Below are 25,747 nucleotides of genomic sequence, written 5' to 3'. Positions count from 1 at the left end.
ATTACCCTACTCGGCAGCGGCTACAGTAGGCAGCTATTTTCACCAATGAAAGCACTCAAAACTTACTCTATGCTAGTTCCCCAGCACCAAACAGCAGACAAAGTTAGCAACTAGGGTAAGAACATAGCAGAGCATTTGGCAGATATTTCTAGATAGTAACTTTAGGAGTTGGTGGAGACCAAAAGAGAGCAAAAAGAAGAATGAATATTGGTCTTACATTTACAAGTTGGCCAGAAACACAGAGCCAAATATTGCTTTGCGGATGAGTATCAAGGCAATGTCAACATTATGTCCGTGTTAACAGCTTGTTTCTGCTGCCCCTTGTGGCCAAAAGTAAGTTATTGCAGGTTTAAAGGGCATGCTTTTAATTAAGTTTGGCCCTACTGTGTTTCTGTCTACACTTCCCAGTGTGCAATGTGGCAACGTGGTTGTTAGTCTGTGTAGTGTCGTGCCAAGCCTCGGAAACAACATAGTGTAATATGAGCAAAATGTGATCACCATAAATAACTGTGTACATTGGAAGCAGTTTATAACAACAAACGTTTAAACCGTAAACATTCATCTAGAAAATCACAAGATATCTTGTAATTTATTATTAATGAAAAGCAGCCTAATCATGAGAGCTGAAAACAAATCTGGTTTGTGTTGTTAACATACTTTGACTTCTTTTCTTACTGAGACGGTATTCCAAGAATCTGAACCATAATTCACGAGAAATGGAACTGATAAGCAAAGTCATAATCTGGATTTGACAACTCTGAATGAGAAATAACCCTACTGTGAAGGCGGATGTTAGGTTAGCCCAGTGTCAAGTTTGGGCTCCAACAGATAGTATGTTTCACCCATATAATAGGTCTGTGGTTTCTTTATTGGTGCCTCACTTGGTAGTTTAGTGTTATATTTGCATTCATTCATCATTATTTCATATCCAGTGTTATGATGAGAGTCATGAACTGATAAGTTGTATTTCCACCCTAAAACATTGAATCACTATTGTTGGTGATTTAGCTACTATTTAAAGTGTTCCCATAGACTGGCTTTGATCTTCTGCTTCTGTGGCGAAACTGAGATCTACAAGGTCTGTATCTGAGCGATGCAGGGATCAGTGTTTTACTGCAGCTTGATAATAGTTGGAGACAGTCTCTTATGAGATGCTGAGTTACTCTATCATCTCTGACAGCAGTGGAGACTGCTTGCCTATCTCCTGTCTCATCCTTTCCTTCCTGATATACTTCTTCTCCCAATCCTCCATCCAGCCCTCCTCCCTGCTAAACCACTTTTTATCTCAACCTAACCCTAACCCCATTCCTCCTGTACTTCCTACTTCCTTGCGTCCCTATTTTATCTGGCTTTCCTCATCCTCCTGTTACCTGAACCAACACTGGTGCAGCAAAGGAAACAAGGACAACTGACATAATTTATAATTATTTCTTACACGGAAACATGTATTTTATTTCCTATATTTGTAGCCAGTCAAAATTTTATTATGATTTTATTGCCCGAGAGAGCAAACACATACAAGTCCTTTCACAAATCCCTACACCCCATTGCGACACATTTAACTCGTTCTAAGTTCGGAAAATAACATCTGCTGGAATGTACGGCACAAGGTGTCTGTCACGCTAGACTGCAGCGCTGCAAGGCGAGGCGAAGTCTGAAGACGAGAAGCCTTAGCACATATTATATCTTGAAATGAGTGTCTGAAGCCTGCAGACAGATCGCAGAGACATTGTTTGATGGTTTGGCAAATGCGTAAGTGCCACTTCTCATCACCCACACACACAAACAAACCCAGAACCCTGCATCACCTCAGAGACACAGCGGTTCATGAGGATTTTTTTTTTTTTCTCACGCTGCAGATCATAAAAACTTTTAGAAGAGACTGAGAAGAAGTAGAAGGCTATTTGCTGTTTTTTCCAGTAATACACTTGCAGGTGACCATCTTGGCACAGATTTGCTTCACTAAAATTTTTATAGTGTATTAATCAAATGGGGTTTACATTGTTTTTCAGTAAATAGCCTTGTGGTTTCTCACTGTGAAACTGTAGTTATGTCATTGCTCATTCTTTTGAAACCATTTCCAGAGAAAAGAGACAACAAAGTTTCACCACCTGGAAATGTACTGACAAACACAATACATGTGACAAACAAAGAAGTATCCTGTAGGTACATGAGTGTCTGTCAGTTCAATGTGACTAAGATGTGAAACACACTGTATGGCTGTAGCAAAGGAAACTGTAGCCTGTCTTAAACCCCCTGTGTCAATCTGTTATCAATTTTGAGTTATTTCTAGTAAGCATCTATTCCTGGTGAGTTACTGTACTCACACCACTGGCACTGACTTACACTGGCTTTCAGGCAATGGGATCTATTTAATATCCTCCTACGTTTCATTTGAATTATAAGGATCAGAGCATATTTATAGGTTGTACTGCCAGAATGTGTGATTCTTTCCAGACCGTTTGGCACAAAGCTTTGCAGAGTGCCCTGCAGATGGTTCTTTTATTCACCTTATCTGCCTTTTTTCCCTCTCTTTTTCTCTCATTTTTCTTTCATAAAATGCTCCGGTTCAGTCTTTTTTGGAGAACGAAAGAGGAAATCCATCAGATCTGCAGTGGTGCACCGTACCTCTGGGCTCATAAATTGTACATGCCTCAAAGTAGCAGGAAGTACAGGCCTAATAGGGTGTATCCTCCAGGTTTCCTGTCAGGTTAACCCGTTGGGTCTGGGGTGTTCTACCCTGCCATTGGATCATAAGATATGACCCCCTCTTGCCCCAACACTTAAAATGTATGGGCTCATAATGCAGTCAAGCTGCAAAGTCACCACTGAATTGTTTCTTTTTGCACTTTGCTTTTGACAGAAACATAAGCCACTAACCCCCCCAAGCTGTTTTAACGCTGTGCTTATTATTGTTGCCATTTGTTGGCAGAGGTTGATCTGCAAGGTGGATTGTGAGGCTCTTATTCCAAGCTGGCCATGTTGTAACAGATAATGCATTGTTTGCATTGTGAGGAATGATTGAGAAAACACACTTGTCAACAGTTATCTAATTTCCATACCATTATACAGATCACAGCCGTTCAGATGCACACATGTAGGCACTATTTCACCGCTTGATTCAATTCCAAGCTCTTCCCTCAGTCTCTGGGGGATGAAGTGTGACTGGCATTGAAAGGGTTAGATCTGAGCGTAGGAAACTCCAGCCCAGAGCAGAGAGAGAGAGAAAGACGGAGAGAGAGAGAGAGGTGATCAGGTGCCCCATCTGAATCCAATCCCACCTGGGCCCGGATAAAAATAGAGGCTTGGTGATGGGCCATAGGCATACCAGTCTTTATTCTTCTAAGATGGTAGGGGGAGGAGTGCAGTGTGGGTCCACATTTGTCCTTGATACTGACCCACAGTCTCTTAATTTTCAAATTATTTTTTTATTGTTTTATTTTACTTGATGGCTTAAATGAAAAAAAAGTTTAATGAGGCTACAAGAATCCTTTTCTCTGTCTTCCCCTTGGTTTTCTCACACTTCGTCTCTGTCCTGTGGATGGGTTGCAGGTGTTGGGAGAGGAGCATTTCATTTCTCAGCAGCCCCTGCAGTTGGTTCGGCTGGTGAGAAGTTGGCCACGGTTTCATTGCTGAATTGAGTTAGGCCCTTGAACTGGGGGGGGGTCATCCCCCTGTGCCTCTTTTCACAGATAAAATGCTCAGATAGGACATGTTGAAAGGATATGTTTCCAATTTGGCTCGTGCCACCCTTATCCCTCTCAGCCCCCCTCCCATCATCTTTCTTCCTATCTCTCTCCCCCTGTCTGCCTCCCTGTCTGCCTCGGTGCATGTGTCAGACAACTGATTAATTCCCCAGAGGACGGGGGGAGCCGGTGAGAGAGAGTGGGGACACAAGAGGTGAATTGATAAATCATCTCTTTATTCATCCACAGGTAAATAAAAAAAACATGTCCGTGCTCAGAAATACATAGATCTACTCTCTGACACCCACAGATGCTCTGCATTAATGTCTTCCTGGCCTCAATGTTGTAATTTATAAACTGCTTCTACATGCACACCCCAGGGATGACTTTTATCTCTGCTGCACTCACATATGCATGTGTCTAGCTGCTCCCAGAGGGATTGTGTGCATTAAGAGTATCATCCAATTCTAACATGCATTTATAGTTGATATAAATAATTTGGTACATGGCCACAAGCCTATGGCAGTAAAGAACTCCAGTTAGACCTTGGTCAAATAGTCAGATAATCGTTGCGTTTGTTTAAACCTATTAGAAAAGCAGACACATGAGAATTATCAGAACATTTTTACATCACACATTTGTCTTTCATTTACATCCTCACTGTATAGCAAAGTTCTGTGTCAGCACTATCGTTGTATTGACATACATATGTGACTAAACCCATCTGATGTCATCTAATCATGATTAAAAACAAACTGTTGGAAGTATTTACAATTGCTCAAACAGGTTCGGACCCAGCTGTCTTTACACTCTCTTCAACACCCAAGCCCCCTTTTTTTACAACTGCTATCAACACAGTGATTATTATTCGCCACAGTTTTATAAACATTAACTCGTGGCTGAAATTAATGCATTGCGTGTGTATTTCTTCCCGTAAACGCTGTTTCAATTATATTTTACAAGGTATGAAATATGCAACAATGTGAGAATTGTGTTGTGTCAGTTCACTGGAAAGCCTGAGATCGTTTTGGATTTTCCCTTCCTGCAATGCTTCTTATTTGCACAACCTGCTCTCTGTCTCACTTTCTTTCTCCCTCCCTGGATTTTCCTTTCCCCTCTATCTCCCCTCACTACACACACAAACACTAACACATGCACACACACACATGCACAATTCATGTCAACTGGGCATAGGCTTACTCATCTGACAAGCTGGTGAAGTCTTGTTTCCAGTGTTGGGCAGCAATGTGATTTTTTTTATTGACTAATAGGTAGTGTAAGAGATTACAACTCGAAACTCAGTTGTTACATCACAGTTATTAATGTCAGTAGCGCTCTGCTACTTTAACATTTAATTTCTGCTCCATGCGTTCAGCAGAGAGACTGGTCCGGACCTGTTAGCTATTAATGGATGAGCTGGAGGTGGCTGGCCTCTGCCCAAAGAGGAGAAATAGGCCCTCTAATAAAGAGTTGTCTCCGATCTCAGCCATAGAATGTAAAAAGAAATGGACATGGCCACCATGATGTCACCCATCGGTTTCTGGACTCCAGTTTTAAAGCCTTGAGTTTGGTATTTTGGTTGTCATGATCTTGGATTTTTGGAGCCAGAAGTGACCATATTTGGAAAACAGGGTGGAGCTAGCCCTAAGGCTAACTGCTAGGCCGGCTAGCATGGTGCATTTACAGCTGTGGTTACCTGTGATAATGCTAATGCAATTGTAATGTAATTCCTGATAGCAAAAAACAGGCTTAAAAACATTAAAACAAAAAGTACTTAGCAGAAAAAGTGAACATCCGACTCCTTAGAGAGTCTTTAAGTACAACCAAATGCAGAAAGGATTTTTTAGGGGACCAAAATATTACAATAAATTACCATGAACTGAAAAAAACTGGAATAGCAACAGCTACGGCTACATGCATGCTCTGTGAATATGGGGTTAAAACATGGTTATGTTACCTGTGGTGCAACTGTGGTGCAACTTGTCAACAGATGACACCCACCTGTCACTCAAAGTGCCCACACCTTTAATTATGCATAGCTTTATGCCTTAATAACATTAAAGCTGTTGTTTGTAGCCTGCCAGGATGTAAACATGTTCACGAATTTGCCTACCAGGACAATAAAGTGTATTGTATTGTATCATATCGTATCGTATCATATCGTATCACATTGTATCGTATTATTTCATCTGTTAAGTTGGGCCTTTTGACTCACTCTTGGAGCCAGCCCTGGCCATTTGAGGAACTGCAGTTGTTGAGACCACTATGTTGTCTTCATTTTTTTCCCCGGAGGTTCTCAGCTGGCTAGCTAGCTGCCAAGCCTGTAATGCATTCAAAATTCAGCAGGGTGTGTGTACAACCTGCAGCTTCACTGTTGGGAGGAGTAAAGGACCATTCTGGAGAGCTGCGTCCAGTCACCAGGGCTGAGCTTGCTGTTGAGGTTAATTGATCTCCAAACCATATGGACTGGCTTCTTGGTAAAAGTGTGTTTATATACCTGCTTGGTGCAGACAGTAGGCTACGAGGAAATTTGTTTGTTGTTAGATGTACAATACCAACTACTAACAGGGTTTCACATACACTCAATGCCTTGGTTGCCATGGTTGTCAACATGAGAACGGGAACAGTCTTTATAGCACCTACACACTACTGACTTTCAGAGCTGTCAGACTGCTCCCACTGATCACATTACACAACTTTCTGTCTTACAATGGGGTATCCTGAAGTTGTCATCATACAAGAGGCCGGCAGCATATAGTCACACATTGCAAGACTTTTCACCAGGAGGAAACCCCGACAACTCTGTCTGGTGTTCCAATCTATGTTTTGTTAACAAAACACACGTCATGTAATTTTGCACTCTCATTGGCATTAGGTCTTAGCTGCTGTCATTGCTGGTCAAAACAATTTACACACTACAGATATTTACACTGCTAGATATCTCTCTGGCATCTGCAACACACAAATTCACACATAGCGATTACAAGAGTAAGTGCTGATTTGCCTCTCATCTGGGGCTTCTGACAGCGATCAGCGAGTGGAAAATCAGGGCTAAAATCACGTAGTTTAAACCTGCCATTACTCGAAGCCCAGACGAGCACCACAAACTCTCTGCCACGGCTCCATTTAGTGTCCTCCACTCAGCTGGGCAGTTGGGCTGGCTCGGTCAGGTCTGCTCTACTTGTAAACTTGTGCCAACATCCGTGCACAGAGCTTGATGTTGGCTTTGGTTCATTACAGTTTACAAATAGACACAGGCAGAATCTAAACCAAAATACTTTACACATGAGGGTTATCAGTCATTGTCCATCATGCATAGCAGCGGCTGTTACTGCTGTTTAGAGGCCTGTCAGTATAAAACAACTCCTTTTAGGAGTGAAGGGATGATTGTTTTGGGACATTACACAAGCAGTATACCAAGTTGAACTTTCATGCTGCACTGTTACGTGCTTAATATCTGAGTTTCTGAATATCTGTGTATCTTTTTTTTTTCACAGAACAGTTGGTTAGAGGAGGATTGTGGTGCTGGGCCGTCACAGCGCTGATATTGTACTTCTAGCTGGTTGAAGGCAGTCAGCTTTGCGGGTGCAGCAAAAAATTTTCTTCTGGGGTGGAGTTTCTGATAAAGGTGGTTTCCTGTATTTGCTTCTTTTAGCGAGGGAGCATGTGTTTGTGTGTGTTAGAAAGAGAGAGAGAGAGAGCTATTGGGGCGAGCACTTCCAGCAAAACGGAAAGTGGAGAGGACTGTCAAATCAGCAATTGGTCATTCGGTGTGTGTGTGTGTGTGTGTGTGTGTGTGTGTGTGTGTGTGTGTGTGTGTGCGTGCTGATATGCATGTGTGACCACTCCACTTCTAATGCACTGTGTTTACAACTGTAGAGCGAGTTGCTAATGGTTGCCTGGCCAATGACCCTCAAAACAGACCGCCTCTCTCCGTCTCCTCCTGCTCACCAGGCCTTATCTCTGCTGCCACTGCCGCCCACCCATTCTCATCTGCTGACAGGGAGGGGGGCCTGAGAGTGCAGAAACTAAAAGTGCTGTAGCTGCTTTAGTTACTTTGCACACCCGGTGATTTCTACTTAGGGAATTTCAAGAGTAATTCTGTACTCCTCCCAGTGGGAGTATTTCCTATTTAACTTGTGTTTGACAGTATTTTTAGCAGTTAGTCACATTACACCATCACTTCAGACAAACAACTGGCCTTTTGATCAGAACAGGAAATCACTCGCAGTGATCTATTCTCGAAACGCAGCAGGGTGATGTGGCCTTACTATTGTACAATACAGCCAATTCAGTTGATCTTTCTCCAGATGTAAGTCTAACTTCATGCACATGCTATCAGACTGACTATACCAGTCATAATGAGGGCAACTCATACACGTAAGTGGTTTACTTATCTCCACCAGTTACAATCGTACCCACAAATTGGTTTCATGATGGCAAACTGCTGAGCGATTGCTGATGTGAATGCAAGCAAGAGTCAAACTGTACATGAAATGACAGAGGATATGTTTTCCTGTCCCATTTGTTTGTTTGTTTGTTTACTTTACAGTTGTATTATATATATTGAGTTTAATTAATTGGTTCATGGAAATTTTGATTTTGCAGTTTTGCTGCTGTGACCAACAAAACACATTTACATACATTTTCAAAATAAATACTTACATAATAATCATAATAATATATTTGAAAGTATGGGCATACACTTTAAATAATTTAAGAAGTAACATTTAGAGTCCCCCTCCACTGCTTGCACTAAGTTTCACTTTCTGTTTTCTCCAGCGCACCTTGCATTAGGTTGACCAGTGTAACAGCAGCGCGCATCAAGATGGCGAGCAGTAGCATAAGAGGAAACATCAGAAGATTCAGTCATACATGTTTGAATCTCACTCAGACTCAGACTCAGATGAGGAGTCTGTTGTGCACCAAAACTGGAGACTAGCAAACATGTCAGACAGGTAAGTGTGGTGGCATGTTAGCTTGTGTGCTGACTGGCAGTGGCTGACACATCACTGACGGTTGTGAAATATACAATGTCTGCTACGATGGAGATTTTGGTGGATAGCGGAAGGAAGCTCCAGGGTCTGCTTTATGTCCAAAAACAGCACACTCTACCATGTTTGCTGTCACTGTACCAATGCAAACTCTGCTCTCTCTGAACTTACAAGTCCACTCTGCGCTTGAAGGTTTCAGGTTTCTTTGTTGCTGTTGCATCAAAGTCAATGTGTTTCCCGTATAAGGCAGCAATTGACTTTCGTAGTAGTGACACCCCCTCATCACTATATGTGAAAACACCTCTCTGGTGACATTTTTTGTACAAATACAAGTCATAATAATCAAGGTCAGACATTTGAGGGGACAAAAACATAATAAAAAAAAAATAAAATTTCAAGTGGAGGAGGACTTTAAATGTTGCACTCACACTGCACGTTAAAATGTCAGTAAGCATATTTACTTTCATTAACTGGGCCATAAGAAGATAAATGTTAGGAAACACTCAGATATTAATACATCTCAAGAGAGATCACAAGCACTGCCAGGTTAGATTTAATTAGATCCAACGTTATTGTCACTGCACAAAGTAAGTGCCAGTAAAGCTAAACACAGTTTGGCGTCTAACCAGTGCATATTAAGATAAATGTGAGTATATCGTGTACAATAAATCAATGGGTAGTAATAGTAGGACGAGACAAGGCATAGAAAACATGTACAGTACAATATATGGCAGCTATGATTTGTCAGTAATGGTCGCCATGATATTGACAGAAAATAATAAATAGTATAAATAGTGTAATTGATATGTTATATACAGTACTGTATAAACAGCAATCAGGTCTGTAACATGTAGTCTAAAAGAAGAAAATTTGTACAGTTGAATACGGTTAGAGCTGAATACAATCAGCTGAATATAAAACAGGAAGTGCAAATACAGAAGGCAGTGAGCCCCAGTATCAGCAGCAGTGGCAGTGCAGCAACAGTCTGAGGTTATCAGTCTATTAAAGACTAAATAGAATTAACTTGATTTCAGTAACTGATTTTTTCGTCAAACAGATACATGTTTGGATTTTATGCAGTTGATTGCCACTTTAATCCAGATCAGCTGTCAAATGTATTTACTAGAATGGATTCAAATCTATTTATACCTCACAACACATCGTTACATGCTGTGACAGCCAATAACTGGAGTTTAATAAGGAGAACAAAATGAAGTGCGTTGAAAAAAATCACTTCTCTCCGGACACAGAATGCATGCTGAAATGTAAGCATGAGGTCCACATGTTGCGTAGGCACTCCGAGTTGTTAATGTTATGCAGTTGTCCGATGAGTCATTTGAAAAGGATGACTACAGTTTAGCTTTGGATATGGGAACAGACATAAACACAACTTCCACGACAGAAAAACATTGATGTTAATCAAATTTAGTTGCTATCGCTTCAAGATCACAATAAACATTTCAACCCCCCCCCCCCCAAATTCAAGACTAGTGTCACTTTTGCCAGTCACTCTGCTCTGCTTTGTTTCAGTTAATCATCACCTGACAGCCAGCCCCCTCTCACAACACGTCAGCTGTGCTCTGACTCGGTACTTTGGGCTGATTCCCTGACCACAAGCTTGCCAAGGGTATCTCTTCCTCTCCCTGTGCATTTCTCCCTCACTCTCTCTGCTGGGTTCGTGACTACAGGGGGAGATGGTGAGAACAGTGGGCCGTAGCCTTTCCCAGCCACAGCCCAGAAGATTGCTGTGGAGCGAGGAGCCCACCTCTCGCCTCAGCCCCTGGCCCCCCGGCCCCCAGTGATGTGGGAAAAGCCGGGGAGGGTGTCCCACTGAGCGTGCTCAGGCAGTCGTCCCAAGCTCCAAACCTATCACTCCAGCCCTGTCAGCGGCAGCAGCAGCAGCAGCAGCAGCAGTCAGGCCTGGGCCAACGTTGTTAAAGTTAGCCTGCTTCAGGAGTTGTTTTCTTTGCCGTGTTGTTTCACCTTGCCTCAGACCAAACAGAAAGTGCCACACAAGTTGTAGTGGGAGTCAGTGAGGGTGAAATGCACCAGTGAGTCGTGACTTCTTGTTACCACTTAAAAAGATCTGTGTAAACATCTGTTTGGCTTGCCTGGAACTGTCACGAGAGGGCCACTGATTGATGTAGCTTTGACAGCTCCAGCTTTAAATCTCAGGTTTCTGCTTTTTTCCCCCAACTCGTCACTATTATTTCATTTAGTGTTAGTTTTTTTCTTTTTACTGCTTTTGCAACAAGCGACTGTTAAAACTCTAACAGCCACTTTAATGACTCTTATCCAGCTGCCTGGCTAAGATGTGAGAATTACACAACATCCATGCAGAGCGAGAGGGACTGCACGATGGCTTGGTGAGTAATCTATGGCTAGTCCCCGTGTGTTAAACTGATAAAGAGCAGGGGGATCTGTGTAGTGTCAAATCATATATAGCAAGCCAAACACATGCTCACATGCACACATGCGCAGATAAAACAGCTTTGCACCACAGCAGAGGATAAGAGTGCCAAAACATGAGGAAAGAGAGAAATAAAGAGGGATCATTGACCTTCATCTAGGCTTAGAGAGCATTATCATTCTAAGATCCTCGCATGTCTCCAGCAGAGGTTCTTGCCATGGGAATGTGTATTGTTCCACCTCCTCCTTCACAATGCTTTCATGTGAGAAGAGGAGCTCAAGCAAAGCAAAACTGCTCTGAAACTCCAAGTTTCACAAAATACACAAAGAGGCATAAATCACGACTGCCATACGTTCACATGCAAACCCATCTCTCAGCTGAGAGTTTTACACTCTTCCAGTCAACCCACTGCACTGATTCAGCGTTCTTAAGCGAGGGAGCAGATCTTTGTATGGGAAACTCGGTGACCTGAGGAGCGCTCCTCTCCTCCACAGCGTGTGAACAGCCACTATCTTCCCTCTTTTTCCCCACGCCCCCACCTTCCACCCCGTCCACCACTCCATGCTAACCATGGCTTTGTATTTTTTTCTCTCGTCATCTTTAGGTTTCATTGTCTCAGTGAGGTGATGACCAGCTGGCACCAGCAGACCACCCTGTGTCTGCTTTACGTTAGCACCGAGTCACCAGGAGAGTCCTGTTTATACCGCCTGAAACAAGGACACTTGGAAGACAGCCAAGAGAAAATCTGTCCTCTAAGTTTTATCTTGGATCTTGTGACATATGCACTGTCATAAGCATGGATTGCCACAGTGTGTGTTTGTTTGATTCGGGGTGGGGCATGGGGGAATACTTTGTGGTTATGTGAGCAAGAGCTTCTTGGCACATCATCATATGACTTTATTCTCTCTCACACGGTGAGAGAAAAGGGGATGTGCTCACACAGATTGTTTTATTGTGGAAAAACATCACCGTTGCAGAGTCATAGTAAACACATGATTACATAGCAACCACAGAGAGTTTTTAAGCCAGTTTGTGTAAATACAAGTGAAACACTATTGAGTGTGGGTTTCCAGAATAATTGCTGCTCGTGTAAAAATATAGTGATGATGTTGTCCTGTGGTTATCATAAAGGGAGACACTTTTTTGCTGATACGGCTCACCTAAAACGCAGACAAAGTCCTTCATTTTATGTCTTAACTTGAATTTCTAACTTTAGCTTTATCATAAACAATTCTAAAAAATGAGACAAAAGGCAGACGGACCTTTACAGACTTCCAGCTACAGCATGTACAGAAGTAGAACATCACTACTGCCTGCCTGGCAGTGTGTGAATCACATGAATTGCATTATGCCTTTTGTTGTGTCTCTAAAATTAAGGCAAAGGCAAAGACAAAGGCAGTTGGACAACAGTAGTTGAGTTCATGGTTTCTTCCCATGACTGCTGTGTAATGAAGACAAAGTTGCCTCTTTAAACAATAGAAAATGTATTAAAATGTCGACAGGCTATTTGTGCAATTACATGCAGAAGTTTACTGTTGTTGACACACTTATGAAAAAGCAGAGTCACAGATTATTTTGACTTTTCCAAGAAGCTCAAACTCAATTTAAAATTGTCTCCTACCCAGGATTCCCATGCGCTCTCTGTTTTCTATGATATCACAGACTGGCTACTTGTGTCCTGCAGTTCCTTTGGTCCTTGAGCTGCCAAGCACAAACACACATCTGGAGACAAAAACCATTATCACTGCAGAATCACATGATATCATTGAACTACGTCGTTCCAAACCCAGCTCAGCACAGCAGCTCAGAACAGTTGTTACTGTAAGTCCGGAGTTGTTGTTTATAGCATGTTGAAAAAGAGTGGTGCTGTGACACAACTGCTGTGGTCTATCCCAGGTACTGGATCCTCACAGCCTCCTTGGTCACACAACATTTAGTTAACGATTCAGTCAAATTGCGAAATCATGTTTGACTGAAAATTATTGAAGCTTTGTAATTGTAACAAATCACACGCTGGAACATGATCAGACTGTTTTTGAATAAAGAAAAAATCATCACAAACGTTATCAGCCTGGGAAAGTTTCTTTTTACTGTTCAACAAGAATCTAAACGATAAAATGTCTCAATTATTCAATTATAGTTACACTAAGAAACTAGACTAAGAGCCTATGCTAGCAGCTCTCTGGGGTTGTTTGGCACATCACTAGCAGCTAAATGCTAACATTAGCATGCCTAAATGTTTACAGTGGTAATTCTAACATGCTGATATTTAGCATGTTTATTGTGAAGGCTACAATATGCTCCACCCTCTTCTGGACTCTTTGGGTCACACTCCCAAAACACAGCTGGCCATTCAGAATGTGCCTAACCGAATATGTACAGACCCTCAGTAAATAGGGAGAAGAAGAAGAAGAAGAAGGGACATCCTTTTTCCTCTTAAGCAATGACGAGTAGTTCATTGGATTGCAGTTGGATGCTTTTTGTCCTCCAGGCGGACATGGAGGCAAAATTGATTCTGCTCCGCCCAGTTCGTACATTGGAATGTTATGTTGCCCTCATGCCCCGAATAGCTTTTTAGCGGCTGCTAAGGCCCTATCCAAGGAACATCTTGCAAGATGGCTTTGTGAGCGCATCTCCCAAGCCTACAGGCAGGCAGGCAGGGACCTTCCCACCGTGGTCCAAGCACACTCCACACATAGTCTCGCCACCAGACAATCAGAAATCTCCGCCTTCTGATAGTCTGGGGACACACTGGCGAAAACGTCCGGCAACAAAGCAACGCCTCTTGCATTTTTGAAAAGGACACGCCCTCCTGGAAATGTGCGCTCCTCCTTTTCTCGTCCGCAAGGAAACAAACACACAGAGAGCTTGGAAATGGATGCCGAGAGATTTAACTCCGTTTTATCAAAAGTGTGCTCAGTCCACAAGATTGTGGAAATGAAGGACTTCCAGCGACTTGAGCCATTTTGTACCGCTATACATGTTTCTAGTCGGACTATGTTTACGAGCACAAGAGTTCAGCGAGCCACCAAAGGTCCGCCCTGCGGATTTGCTATTGGTTCTGCAATGTAGGGAGTTTTTTTTAAACTCTGAAATTGTATCCGCCCATCTAAACACAAAATCAGGGAGAAAGTCATCAGTCTTTAGTTAAGCAAAGCGTCTAAAGACTGACTTGTGAGTCTACTCCACACATGGTGTCGGCAGCCTTATTCAGCGACGTGAGTGTCAAAGACATATGTACGGGGGCAGTGTACACGTGGTCCTGACTCATACAAGTCTATCTCTATGGCGTGTCAGGCTCCTTTTCAGGGTCTTTTCTCACTGAAATGACACAGGACTGGTGAAAAGGGTTGGGTGCATGTCAGCTGTTGCACCTGACTCCCCTCTGGGCGTGTTAAACTAACATGTTTCCATGTTCTTTGATGACCGGGGAAATGTGGTGTGCAGGGTGTTGAAGCTTGTCTTTTGATCCCAGCAAGGGTAAGCCAAAGCTCCACCCAGTTTTGTATCTCACCACCTGGGTTGGTTTGGGCCCCTTCATCTCCACTGCAATGGCGTAGGTAATAAAGAAAAAGGCAGACTACATTGACTAACCTATAGCCAGCCAGGTTTAGTGTGGCTGGGTTGAGTCACAACAAGGCTCCATCAACTGTACCCTAAGAGTCCAGAAGAGAGCAGAGCATGTGTGAGATAGAATGAAGGTTACGATATTGTCACCCTAGTTCTATTAGCACAGACGGAGATTTGGGTAGGCACATCCTGATTGGCCAGCTAAGTTTATTCTTTTGTCAGTGTGCGCGTGCATGCTCGTGATTAGAAGAGTATTACCCAAGGAGTCCAGTAGAGGGCTCCACCTCTGCTAATAGAACTAGGGTTACAATTCAGAATCTTCGATTTTAACTCTTGTAACTAGAAAAATAAATTGTGAGTTTAACACCTTTGTTTTCGATCATCACTCTCTGAAGATACCCCCTCCTGGCCTGCTCACATCTCTGATGAGTCCCCTGGTCTCAGCGGCCTTCTCCCCAGGAGCTGTCCTTCTCACTTCTTTCTCCCTTCTTCTTCTCTATGCAGATTGAGCAAATGTACTCACTGTGTTATTACTAGAAAAAAATAGTTCATTCATGTTGTATACATATGCTTTCACACAAACCCCGGGTTTTTCCGTCCTTTCCCACAAAACTTTAACCTCTGAAGTGCCAAAGGTTGAAACAGCTTACTTCACTCACTGTGGCCTTTGAAGGAGGGGCTTTGCTGAAATTCCTCATGGGGACAAGATATTTAGTCGTTCTTCAATCTCTCTAATGAGAAAGAACTTCACTGGAATTTTACCAAGACACTCAGTGAACAAGGAATTTTGATTATACGCCAAACTACTATTCCCTTATTTCCAACCTTTCATTCAGATTTATCTTGTGAAGATCATAGTCTTAGCTCATCTGTGTAAGGCAATCACTCAGCCAAAGGTAAGCCAAAACAGAGAATGCAACATGTCATGAGGCACATCACCGGCCAGTTCTCATGACTCACTGCAAACAGTGGGACAGCAGGTGCTGAGATTCAGCTTTTCACAGCCTCCTCCATTGCACTGAACCATATTTGCATGGACCGCATTTTGTGTTTGCTGTGTTCTGTGTTTGCTGTGCTCTGCCCAGTGAGCTGTGTCAGAAGAAGCAAGAGAAACAGAGAGTAAAGCCAGACGAGTGCCAGAAAGCAGCCTGCAGCAAAAAGCACGCACGGGCCAAAGGCAAAAAAGGGCAATGCCAGTGAGAATACCAAAACATCCTGACATCTGATCTACACTGTAACACTAAAAAGTGAGAAATTCAAACTGAACCGAAGCCAAAATTATTTACTAAAACATAAAATTACATAATATCTTGAAGCTTAAATGTACAATTGGTGCAAATTGAAGTAATACACAACCAAAAAAACATGTTGATTATACATCTTTAGTTGAACAACATGCTTTCTTTTTATGAGTACATTTAGCTTTGGTGACATTCACTGACTTTTGTTAACACACAGCGTTCAGCCCTCTCCTCACTCATCATCTCCATTCTTCCTCCATCATCAACCCCCTCAATCTTTTTGTAGTCAGTTAGAAAACCCCTGGTATGAGCAAAGGTGATTGCAAATGAGCGTTTGTAATGCAGGCTAAAGAGAGACTGACAGAGATATAAAGGCTGAGTGAAAATATGACGTGTAATTGGTGTGATTATATGCTGTTCTATAGAGCCAGCAGTCAGCTGGGATATGAAATCTTTCTTCCACAGCTGTGTTATTAGCTTTGATTGGCATTCATTCTCTGTAAATGCATTGTTGATTCTGCACGTTTTTTTTAATGATTATGTTGGGCGGTACAGAACTTGCTTTCTGACACCACCCCTGCCGCCCACTCGTCACAAGAAGTGAAGTTTCACTTTAGCACATATGTCTGGTTAACATCAATTACATGTGCTCTGAGTCTGAGCATTTAATGGCACAGAAAGCTATCCCCATGGTACTGTAACCTGGTGCAAAGAGGATTTACAGAGTCTGTTTTGACTCTGTAACAGATGTCATATAAAATGTTGGACGTCAAAACATTTTTAGGTGAGAGTGTCTTTGCATGTAAACCTTTAAAAGGGGGTTTAAAAAACAGGAAAGTGCAATTCAATAGATTTGACCAGAAAGACGGAAACAAACAAACAAAAAGAATCAAAGAAAGGAGGAACACCCATTTCCCTAACTGCAGCACACTTTGTATTAGTCCTTCCTTCTCCTCGAGTGGCACACTACAGATTTATTAGCTCAGTCTGACCCAGGATTACTCTTGAAGACTAGTCAGCACTACTGCGCTGTAAATCAGGCCTTGCCCAGCAGGAGCAGAACCACAAAACCAATGGTGTTAAGGGTCAAAGGTCAATGGGGAGGAAGCTCAAAATCAGGAAGCCACTGGTTATATCTTTATCCACTCTTGAGGCCACCGTTCTTTCACTCGCGACTAAGTTACGGTGGTGAGTTTGACACTGATGAGTATTTTAAGTAGGAAGTATAGCTGTTATTAGTTTTGTGCGATTCAAAATGGAAGCTTTAATCATATATCATACCATAGGTAGCTCTTACAGCTAGCCCTTATGTTTTCCTTATTTGTGCCTGTGAGAAATGTTCAGATTTGTTACAGAATGCCTTTCCAGTACTGTTATTAATATCCTTCAAATTTCACTCGACTTACCTCATGACCTCCAAGTTATTTCTCCCATGATTATTTAGCCTATTAAGCAGTTTACTGGCGGAACAACAAAGTCTGCCTTACTGATAATAGCGAGCTATTGCTAAGAACTGGAGTAACTGCTGCTTACATTGTGTGTTTCTCTTTGGCTGCAGTGAATCACCATGCTTATTTCTGAATATCTGTGGAAAGTACCTGCTATAATAAGCAGGGTTTTCTGCAGTTTGTTGACTTGTTGTAGTTGAAAGTCACGCAATAGGAGCAACAGTAATGGCCACACAGGAGGGAAGAGCTGTGAATGGAAGAAAGAAAGTATGTAAAGAAGAAAGAATAGCAGAAACTGATGCTTGTGGTCAAGGAAGTTGACCCTTAGTGCTATTTTCTCATGAAAAGGGTGGGATGAAGTGCTGCGGGCAGCAGTTACAAGGGTGTTCAATGTGTGTTTGAGTGTGTGTGCCTGTGAAAATATTTTTCTCTTTACCAACTTCTGACCTTTTGGCTCCCAAACAGTTCAGTCAGATTTCAATTATGAACTGATTCATGAATAACGATGTGTCATACTCTGTGGTCAAATGTTTACAACTTAATGCATGTTAAATCTGTCATAGATAAAGATGGAAAAAATCCATAAAGACATCATTTACACAAACAGAATAAACTTTTGCATTTGATACAATGTACATACTGCATGTTTAATGTAGCTTAAAACACAAAATTGCCTGACAGTTACAACAAGAAAGCTGCAGAAAAAAAGTTGTCTAGTGTAAGTGTGTGTGTGCATGTGTGTGCATGTGTGTGTAACCCAGACAGCAGGGAGAAAGAGAAGCGGTCTTTTCACTGACGCTGATTGAAAGCAGATGTTGCCGAAAGCCAAGAGAGAGGAGAAAATGTTTCGGAAAATTCTCAGGGCTCAGCCTTCTCTTTCTGGGCCCTGGCCCAGGGAGCCAATCACTGCGCAGCATTCACTGGTCTTAGGGGTGAGAGAAGCACTCCTATTGGATGGAGATTCAAACGTGGGCGTTGGGAGCAGATGTCCTGGGAAAGTTGCTGAATCCCAGTCGACTCACAGTAAAATAAAAGCGAAAACATTTGCTTGTTCAACTGGACAGTGACCAAAACCTGTTTAAGTCCAGCTGAACTCAATCTCCCTCTCTTTCTCTCGTGTAGTGCTTGTACAAACACTATTACAATGTTTCTGTATGCCCCAGCTATGTATATAGACCTATAAATTTCAGATGAATTGGCTCTCAGATGGTTCGTTATTCAATCGCCACACAAAAGGAAACCTAAGAATAATCTTTTGTAAGGAAAGAACGCTGACTTTAAGACCTCTCTCTTTTCTGCTGTCTTCTTTTATCTAGTTTGGAGACAATGTTTGAAATGAATGCAGTTGAGAGCTTCCACACCTTTGCCATCTCCCACCACTCATCTCCCCATGCCTCCGCACCTCTAAACCCTCCACTCCTCCTCTACTCCTTTTCACCCCCTAACCTTCACCCTCCCGTATTCAACCTTCCATTCCGTTTCTCATCTCTCTCCGTCTCCATCCCCGAACCCCCTCTTTCCCCCTCTCACCTCTTCTCCCCCCCCCCATCATCAGCACCCTGATTCAGTCACACTCTAGTTCACACACGGCCTCACCTGCACACAAAGCCCCATCTCACTCTTTTATTGTGCCAGTCTATTGCCTATTCACAGCAACAGCACAGCACAAATCAATCATCTTTCCTAATGGAAAGTCCACATTAACATGAGAGGACACTCCATTTCCGTCCCAGAATGCCAGGTCGACTGGTACCTGAGCTTCAGCCAATGCAGATCCGGGGGCCAGCAGGCACTCTCATTTCAGGTGGGATAGCAAGGTGATGCCGTTAGGTCCAGGGGTGGCTCTGGAAGTCAATGGTGTATTAACTGAGGATGCGACAACGGCAATAAAAATGCAAATTACCAGCCAAAGCAGGGGATGGCCTGGATCTGCCCTTCATAAGCCTGGATAATACAGTCACCACACCTGCCAAGACATGTGGTTCAACACATCTCAGACACAACAATACAAAGAATTAGAGGAGGTGAGGAACGGGAGAGGGATGGAGTGTGTGACAAAAATTGAGACCATAGGTGTTCTGTATATCTGTGACAGCCATTACTGGCTTGTCAGATAGCTCTGTATTCTATATTTGATTTGTATTCTCTTTAATAATAAATGTAATGCTTTTAAAGACACTAGACATACACATCATTCACCATTTCTTTAAGTACCGAGTTAGATTGTTAATCCTATGCAGAAATCTGCACTGGTATTTAAAGTGCATAGCAATTCCAGTGCTTCCCAGTCACTTGTGCTTCTTGAAGACAAACAGCTGGAAGTAAAGACGTGAGAGCCAAGTCGAAATGAAAGCTTGTCTACAGTCACTAATGTTAGAGAGTAAGCCTGACCTTTTATGCAGCTATATGTAAAATAACCCTCTCTGTCATATATGTTAAGTAAAGGTGAAGGCGTCTGCCAAAAATAGGGGCATCAGTGTGTTTATATCATTCAAAATATTGGGTAGGAATGTGACAATAAAGGAAATGAGATACCATTTTGCAGAAATATGCACAATCCCAAAACTTTAATTGATGCAGCATTTTTACATTTAATCATTATGTTGAAACACTGCATGTTACTTTGTACGCTATTATTTGTCCTGCAGCTGTCACCAACTGAGGCTGAAGGTGCACACTACCACATTTTATGCCACTCCAACACAAAAACTAGGGTTAACACAAAACAAACAATGGAGCTCTTTGATCAGCAATGTCAGAAATGGGAGCAGTGCATTGATGCGTGGCCTTGTACTGTGTTGGTGTTGAAGGTGCAAAAGCAAAAGACTTTGATGCAGGGTGGATGCCAGCTGTGGGAAGGAAGAGGCATAAAGCCCTTTTCCATACATGTGCTGGCTTGAGTCAGTTTGACTCAGTCGTCACCCCAGCATGGCAGGGATTTGCATCTCCATACAACAGGGCTACTTGAAGGTGTGTCTTTAACTGATAACAAGCTTATCTTGAGTTCTTCTATTTACTATTGCACTGTGCAACATTTGTTGGTAGCCAGCTCCTTACCATCATGGATTGCCAAACTGTTGTTATGATTTTGCCTGGTGAAAGTGATGAAGCATCTGCTATGTCTGGAAATAGCATAGCGGAGGTTATTTACATGAATCATCATGTAATGTTGACTGTTAACTTGGAGGCAGTTGACCCAACTCGCAACTTGGTCTGACTTGGCACAACTTGGTGGATTTAAACTGGTATTGAAAGTGCATATCAACACAGAGTGGTTTGACTCTGTGCAGCCATAAGTCCCATTGGTAAAGCCCTGAGAGCGATGACATGGACCAGCTTTTATAGTCTGGAAGGACCAGGTAAGTCTTATCAGCAGACGACACTCTCATGTCAACCAAGGTCTCGTTTATACGTCAATGATTTCAACTGAAAACAGTAAACTTTAGTTGCGTTTTGGCCGATTGTTTACATGACAGCGACGTTTTGGGTGCCTGAAAACGCAATGTTTTGAAAACGGGTTCCAGAGTGCAATTTTTTGGAAACGGCACTGTCTCCGTTGTCATGTAAACTTGCAATATGCAGTTCCTCTGAAAACAGAAACTTTTCGCACATGTACATTGCGCTTCCAGTTTCTACGCATGCGCGAGAAAGTCGACCATCACAACAACAATGGCGGACTCCCGAGCTCTGCTTGTGCTGCTTACCCTATTGAATTTATCAACGCTTCCCCACCATAGTGTAGATTTACTGTAGCAACTCCACCTCGTCGTCCGTCCAGACAAACGTTCATCGGTTGCCATTTTTCTTGTTTATACATCGCTGCTCTGTATAAGGAAGCATAAGCGTCACACCGCCAACTACTGGCCTGGCATGTATACTGCAGCGTTTATGGTCATTTTTGCCGATCCATGTGCACGGCGATTGTTAGCAAAACGTTGTCGTCTAAACGCGCAACTTTTTTCAAAATGAAAATGAGAAACTATTCTGTTTTCAGTGGATTGTTTTCGTGTAAACATGGCCCAAGTCATTGCTGAGGTTGGTCAGGACAGTCCCCAAGACAGTGGGAGGGGCATCACTGTCTACTAGAAAGACAGAAGGGACAATAAAAAGAGTTAAACGAATTATTCATACAAGCCCAGTGCACTAGTGTCCATTGCCTACAGCAGGGGTGTCGAACTCATTATAACCCAGTTTGATCTCAAGTGGACTGGACCATTAAAACCATCACATAATAACCTATAAATACAACAACACCTCCAAATTGTTCCCGTTCTTTTAGTATAAAGACATAAAATCAATTCTTAAAATGTTCTCAATTAATGAACAGTCCATTTACAAAATGGATTATGAACAGTCTGAGATGTCTTAAGAAAAATGAATGCAGTTTCATCAATATGTCTCAGATTTTCCACATCCATCCGGTCTACTACTTACTGTCATTACATGTGCATTTTTCCATACATTTCCACTCCTGTGTAGTAATGCTGACATTACCACACCAGATATAAGTGTAAGCTATTGAGGAAACATGTCCTGCCTTACAAACCACTTACAAATCAAAAGTAAATATAGCAAAAGGGTTCCACCAATATTGTTTTAAGATGGAAGTATGATACAGATTCTTTTGTACTGAAGCAGCTGACTGACAATATTTTGCACAATATTCAATATCTTTAAATATAACTACAATAAGTAGTCACTGTTTATCAGGGAACTATATTCTGGTCAGAGTGAAAAAGCTTCTGAAGCAGAATTTTACATCAATCAATATTAGTTGTGCAAGTCATCCAGTGGGCCGGATTGGACCATTTGGTGGGCTAGTTCTGGTCCGCGGGATGTTGGCTATGTTTGACACGCCAATAGACCAAATCAGCAGAAGACAGTTCACCTCTATCAATCATAAACTCTGTCTCTCTTCCCCCAAGAACCATGAGAAGGGTCATATTTGAGAGGACACGGTAGATCTAACTCTGTTTATGTTAGTCCCTGGACACCACTGGAGTCCATACTGGCCAAAGCCATCCCAACCATGAAGGACAATAGGACGCAAATATATCCCAAGGCAACTGTGTCTTAAGTTGGCCTATCAGGGCCCTCAGGGACATAATGGTCATATTTCACAACTTCTCTGCGTAATGGAACCACTGAGTTGGTCTCTTGTGCGTCACAGGGATTCTCTCTCTGTGAAGAGGATGTTCATTTAGGGCAGCAAGGATGGATGTAGTCGTGCTCCATCCTAATCGCAGCAAAGGATTCGCTTTAGACTCTTAAAGCATCACAACTGAAAATAAAAGCTGACAGAGATTTTGCAGTATGGACAGTCTGAAATATTGTGCCCTTGGAGATTTTTGTATTTTAAATGTCACTTAAATAAAAAATGGTACATGACACTTCCTCTGAGACCAGAGAGTGGTCAGGCTTTGATTCAGTGTCATTAAAATACCAGTTCTGCTGTGCTGATCTTTATAATTCATTCTGATGACATACACATGTACTGTAACATTCTTATATGGAGATTTGTGTAACTCTCTTTGGAGATTTATGGTGTACATACACTGCAGTTTCACCACAAAAGCACTTTCCTCTGGTACCATTCACCAGCCGTGATTAGTGTAACTGGCTCAGGACAGATTTACTAAATCTATTACAAATTACTGTCAGGACCACAAAACTTTGTGCTGCTAACTGCCACATGGTTTCAATTCAGTATTTAGCATTTGTTGAGACTGATTCTGTAATTTGTCACAGCCACAGTGCTGTCTATTATTTCATTTGAATGTTATGCTACTAATTAAGACTTGAGGCGAAGGACACGTTGTTTGCATGTCTGGAAAGCAATGGAGTGCAACATAAAGCTCTGCTACTGAGCTTGAAAGGTTTAAATAGCATTAGGTACTGCTGTCAGCTTGATAAAGGTGGGTAATTTAACAACAAAAAAAAATTCTGATAACTTGTGCTTCTCCCAGCCCTTCAATCACAGACGCAGTTTGCTCTGCTGCTGCAGTCAATCATCATTAATAAATCAGTTTTCATTCCCTCCTCGGATAGTTTGCACTTCAAAATTCCCTGAAACACAGATTGTGCTTACATCAAACTCATTTTGATCTGTCATTTTGCTGTTCTCACTCCCAAATACCAAATGCCTTGTCACTGGCCCTACATGTCAAACTATGATGCTTTGGTGCCCCTTTGGTGACAGTTTTGAATGCGTAGGGACAGCATGTCAGTTTATGCGCATTACACACATTGTGTCTTTTAAAAAAACAACTTCTGTTTTTACAGTAAATGTACAGTTTCCACTCGTTAAATGCATACAGTCTCTTTTCAGTTTTTAGGTTTACCTTTTTAGGTGTAGGCAACAAAAGCAGGGGTTAAGTTTAAAAAATGAATTTATAGTAGGCTTAAAATTAGTACATCTGTGACTAGTGTAATCTCACATGACATACATCACTAGTGTAGTATGCTACACATGCTAGCACACACTAAAATAACTTGACTTTTAGTTTTACAATGCACACAAACAGCGATCTCCCATGTGAAAGTCCAGAATTTCCACCTCCATGCCAATCCGCCAGCAGCTGTTTGAAGTGTCCGAAAAGCAGCAGTGCATGTCATTGAGCTAAAGAATGTGCTGCTGGTATGCGCTGAGGACCACTGACCAAGCATCGGTATTTGACGAGTACGTAGTGAGACCTGGATGTCCATTGCCATCTGAAAGAAGTGATTACTGGAGTAGACCCTTTGTTTCTTTTGGCTTCCTCAAACCCAGTAGTACAGTCGTTACAGAGTTGCATACAAGGCTCTTCTTCTGTGGAAACATCATCCAGTTTTGGTCCAGGAGGCAGACAAGGTGTCTATGTTTAAGAATAAGACTCAAGACTTTCCTCTTTGATAAAGCTTATAGTTAGGGCTGGCTCAGGCTTGCCTTGGACCAGCCCCTAGTTAGGCTGATGGTGTAGTCTGCAGGGGGACTTTGCAGCTGTGAGGGTCCAAGGACGGAGGGTGTCGCATGTTGGAAAGCCCTCTGAGGCAAATTGTGATTTGTAATGTTGGGCTATACAAATGAAATTAAATTGAACTGATAACTCTAAACACAGTATACTATGAAATGCTAACCATTATCTTTTTTATGTGATGGTAAATCATATTGAACTATATAGTTTTGAGAGCTGCTATAGTTTAGAGTGGCACTACACAAGTAAGTGTGAAAAAGAAAGAGCTAAAAAGCATATGCAGTACATAGTATATACCCTGCATGTGCTGTTAATGTGATAATGGGTTCTGCTTAAAATGAGTCAGACCCAACAGACGCTCATCATCTGTATGCACAAAACCCTGTACTAGGAAACACACATCCTTCAATGCAACAGACTGATAAGCTGGATCCAGGAGGCACCTATGATGACTTATTAATTTCACCTAATAAATTCACTCTAGAGGTTCAAGTTTGTATTGCAATGCAGCCAGTATTTCCAAAATTCATGGCTGCACCAGTGGATCATTTAGTTTCCCGCCTCGTCTTTCTCAGTCATGTTAAGACTACATGCAGGAGACAGATGTAGCTTGGTAAGACCCTTTAGATAAATATTTAGGTTTGAAATCTGACAAACGGGCCGCATTCCAGTGTCAAGAGAGCTGTAAGCTGCTGACGACAGGAGGTGATACTTTTTGTCAGGGAGAGGCAGAAATCATCCAACATCTTTCTTGCGACTGCCAGGTGTGACATGTTCTCGCTTTCTGCACAGACTTCCTCTTCTCTTTATGTCTCTCTCTACTGTCTTTCACTTTTAAGCACTGCTTTAAATCAGTGGAGGCTTTCTTTGAAGGAGGCACATAGGAAGAAAAAATAGGGGGCGGTGGGGGTGTCTGCTCGAGCCAGCTTTGTGTCTGGGTTTGGACGAGGAATAAGCAGGTATGAGTGGTATCATAATGGTTTCGATCTTGCTCCAGGTCTGTTGGAACGTGCACTGGCCTGGCAGGTATTTAAAAAACCTGCCCAGCGAGCATGTCTGGTCTGGATCATCAGTTCCAGTCAGAGCGAGGGAGGTGGAACAGGAGAAGAACCACCTGGGTAACCTCAGCCTGCCCTCTGCCAAGAACACCACCAACAGGTCCAACATGAGAATATCGGTTTCAGAGGGCGGTCCTATCATGTGTGCTTTGGGGTTACATGTGAAGTATGTAAAATCAGTCATGTATGTACTTTCTGTTTCATGTTTTTTTTTACAGTATGTCTTATTTGATCAGCATCACTGTCATTTCTACGTGGCTTTGTATACGTTACAAACATTTGCCATTTATGTAAAGCAGTCCCAAACTAAATGTACATTTTTATAACTGCGTCTACATTTAAAATTTGTTGTACATTGTGTTTAGTTTCTACATTCAGACTTTCTAA

The sequence above is a fragment of the Epinephelus moara genome, chromosome 2, assembly GCF_006386435.1.
Source record: "Epinephelus moara isolate mb chromosome 2, YSFRI_EMoa_1.0, whole genome shotgun sequence".
Taxonomy (NCBI): Eukaryota; Metazoa; Chordata; class Actinopteri; order Perciformes; family Serranidae; genus Epinephelus; species Epinephelus moara.
Note: the sequence above shows the minus strand (reverse complement) of the source record.